Genomic DNA, 4,109 nt, shown 5'->3' with positions numbered 1-4,109 from the left:
CAAGTTGTTTTGATTGCCTAGATTTTAGTGCTTTGTTTAGAATTGGTTGAAAGAGCTCCTAGAAGGATGAGCTCGACCCCTAGAGGCAAGGGAAGAGGTTGGCTTGTGTATATTATGTAATTCTAAGTCATTTTCAAGGTTGGACTCTTGGGAAAAGCTTGACACTCTATTGTACATTCACTTCTGCATTTTTGGCAAAGGAAAGACCAGGGTTTTGTAGCACTGTTTAAGATCCATGTGGCTTTATGTTTTGATGGTGTGCCTCTCTGAGTAATTGTAAGTTTATCTAGTGTTTTGTGTATCATTTTCAAAGCTTTCTTCTTCTGAATTTGAAACAAATGAGTGATTAAGGTGGAATCCATAGCTTTTATGCTCTGCCTTTGAATTTGTTTAAATTTCCATGTTTTCATCTGTTTAAGGAGAATTCTTGAGACTCTCTTGCTCTCCTTAGCTCCTCACCAGTCTAATCTATCCATCTCACTTGCTTTAAAGCATCAAAACGATTGCCTTCCTTGCCCCAATCAGACCTCTGCAGAAACTGTGCCTTATCCCCGAGCCCAATTTGTCTTTCCCATTTTTTCAACAAAAATCACCAAAACTCAAATCAAATCCTTGCACTTAATACCTAGCCTAAGATCAGTTGCAAATTTAGTCATCTCGAGCCTTATTGATTACCTTTTTCCAAGACTGACCTGGAGAGAGCCCTCTCCTGTCCTTGTAGGGCTAGCTACGAGGCTGAGCGTGGTTTGATGTGGACCTAGAACCTTGTCTTTTCAGCCTGAGGCAAATCTAGGCTCTAACATAGTGGCGACTCAACTGGGGAAGAAAATGGTTTGCTTGTTGATGTCATTCGTTTTCTAAGCTATAGACGGAGCCTGAAGTTATGCTAGGTAGCCTTCGAAACGCTTTTGCTTTGCATTAGCGCAAGTAGATAAACGCTGCTTCAGTCAATCTCCGGTCTAGCTTGTAAACGTGACATCTAACTTGTTAATTGCCCCAGTACATGTATCAAGTTCAGATCTAATTGTTGATGGTGGACAATGATCAGACATAAGAAGGCTGAAATCATTCACCCGGCGACTCCATTCACTGAAAAATCCAGAGATCAATGCTTCATGGTGACTCCACTGCAAGAAAATTAGTAGCTTTAAGATTTTCAAGATGGAACAGGTTGCAAGAAGATACGCTCCTATGAGCCGAGATCACATCCCAGGTTTTCCGAATAAAATTCCGAAGGTAGATTGGTCAAGAAATTTGCCTACATTTAAAGATGATGGTAGGAATGATGATGCTTTACATCTGGTTAGATTTCACATGCATATTCGCAAGTTGAAGGTTAATTTTCCTGAAGATTGCTTGATGAAGATATTCCTAGCCACTCTGGAAGGTGAAGCCCAATCTTGGTATGAAAGTTTGCCGCCTGCTTGTATTTACTGTTTAAAGGATTTTCATGCCATGTTCATTGAAAGATATAAAGACTCTTATCCATCATTACATTTAGTTCAGGACTGTTGCAAGCATGCTTATGGTTTTATTGAAAGTATTGAAAAATATTATGAAGATGATAATTTCATGGATGATGAGATCATGGAAGCATTGTATGAAAATCCATTTCAGCAACACACAAAGATCTTAGAGGATACCTGTCAAGATCAGCAGTTTGAAGATTTCCATATGGCTGAAAGTGATGAAAGAGAAAATGTCGTTTCAGATCTGTCCATAGAAGATGACAGCATGTATGAAAGTCAAGTTTCCATTTCAGAATGTGATAAAGTTAAGTCAGCCATTTTAGATCTGGATTCAGATCATGATGATCAAGAGTACCTTGTGTTGAATCCCATGAAGGAGAACCCTACTGTTGAGATCATCTGGAATGAAGAAGACAAAGTTATTGAACAAAGCCTTCATGAGGAGGTAATCCAGTTATTTGATGAAAAACAAGATGAAACCTTTGTTCAAGTAAGTGAAAAATCTTCTTTTGATAATTCAGTGGTAAAGTATAATTTGGATAATTTGATTTCCATGTCATATGAGGATGATCAACAATGTTTTCAAATTTCAGAAGATCAGGACTGTCATTCAGATTTTTCATGTTTTAAAATGTTATTTCAAGAACACAAAAATCACTTGAGCAAAACAAAACAGAAAGTATTATCTCCTCTGTCTAAAGATGAGATAGATCGACTCTTGAAAGGTCAGGTTACAACCAAAGCTAATGCACGTTTGCAGTGCACACATGGTCAAGAAGGTGATGGTGGAACTTATTCCTCTTTTGAAAATTGTGACAGTCTTGTACTTAGCTTTATTGATCAGCAAACAGATAATATTTTCTTTCATGAATATGATAAGGCTGTCATGTTTGATGATCTTTGTTAGAGTCAGTCTGGTCAGTCCTCCGTCAGAGATCAAAACTCTTTATGCATTTCATTTTTAGGTGTCCCGCTCCATTCATTCAGCTGCATTCTGCTAGGGGCATGCCATGATCTGACGGAGAAAGTCATGCTAGTCATTTCCCCTCATGTCTCGCTCTCTGAGTTGCAGGCATGCCCTCTTGCTATGTCATGTTTCCAGCACCTAGCATGTTTTGAATTTTGTCAAAGGGTGGCAAATGTCAGAGTTCATCATGAGTTGGCTTGCCTTTTTGTGCTTCACCTACATGGAGGTCAGTCTATCTTGGCTGGGGTCACTTTCACATTGACACCCGAAACCATATCAGTGGCAATAGGCATACCAAATGTTGGAGAACAGTGGCATAAGAAGAATAAGGTGGAGAGGCATCATTATGAGCCTTACATTAAGGCCAGTTGTTTGAGTCAGCTCACGAGAGTTTTCCCATTCAAATTTTTGAGAGATGAGTATGCTCCGCTCATGAAATTGATCATGAAGTATTTCAGTTGTGAGGGGAGGTTTTCTCGCCTTTATGCCTATCACATTAGGTTGCTCATGCACTTTACTAGGGTGCGGATGATGAACCTCCCATTTTTCATTTGCGGGAACATAGAGAGGATGAAAAATTTCATGCAGCATAAGACCCCTCAGCAGCAGCTCAACAATGTTTATCACTTTGCTCTTATCCGGATTTTGGTGGATCATCAGTTGGGATTGCAGGGTATTGCTTGGGAGGACTTCATCTCCCGTGACTTCTTCAGCGCTCCACAGGTAGTATTAGAGGCAGAGCATGAGATAGGTGGTCCATCACATCAGTATGAGCGCCATGAGACTGCTACTATGCTAGTATTCATCACCTATCAGAAAGGCAGTAGACCCTTATTTGCAGCAGCAAAGTGAGTGTTATCTCCACCCGGGGTGGAAGGGGCCTCACTTCCGACATCAGCATCACATGAGCAGGGCAGAGGTAAGGAGCCAGTGCAGGAGGAAGGGCCATCAGGTGAACGAGAGACCGAATTCGTTCTCCTCCATGATGATGAGACAGATACAGAACCAACAAATGCAGAGCTTACAGAGATCATCCAGGAGCAGCAATCAGTGATTGAGGCCTTATCCCTTGACTTGGAGAGGGCCAAGTGGAACATGAAGTACCTGGAGTAGAGAAACAAGCAGCTTGAGGACCAGCAGGCGATTATGGAGCTGCAAAACATTCGTGAGCATCGCCAAGCTGCTCAAAGGAGAAGAGTTGAGCTCACATCATTGGAGCAAGAGATCAATGAGGATCGGGAGGCCAATCTCGAGAGAGTCAACATGCACTTGGAGAGGCTTCTGGACAAGGCCGATCAGGACCTTTCCTTACTAAGACACATGGCTTATCATTACAGGACACGAAATATGAGTGCAAAGGCCCGGATAAGGAGTTTGAAGGCGAAATTGAGGAAAGAAACAAGAAAAGAAAAAGAGGCAAAAGAGCAAGATCAACCTTGAATCTTGGCTGAGGCTTCCTTGGCCCATCATAACACCCCATAGAGAACCTCCATCCCAAATTTCAAGAAATTTGGGGAATTTTTGGTCACATGACAAATTTTTGGGCAAAACACAAGGTTTTTCTCCCAGTGGCGCAGCGCTAAAAATCTAGAGCTCCAAATGAGGAATGGTTTCCATTTTTGGATTTAGCATGGAAAATCACAACTACTGGTGCCCGGACAAGAAATTTGGGC

The sequence above is a fragment of the Pinus tabuliformis genome, chromosome 9 (assembly GCF_031772625.1).
Source record: "Pinus tabuliformis cultivar Carrire ecotype Pingquan chromosome 9, CPIR1, whole genome shotgun sequence".
Taxonomy (NCBI): Eukaryota; Viridiplantae; Streptophyta; class Pinopsida; order Pinales; family Pinaceae; genus Pinus; species Pinus tabuliformis.
This window is presented reverse-complemented; position numbering follows the sequence as displayed.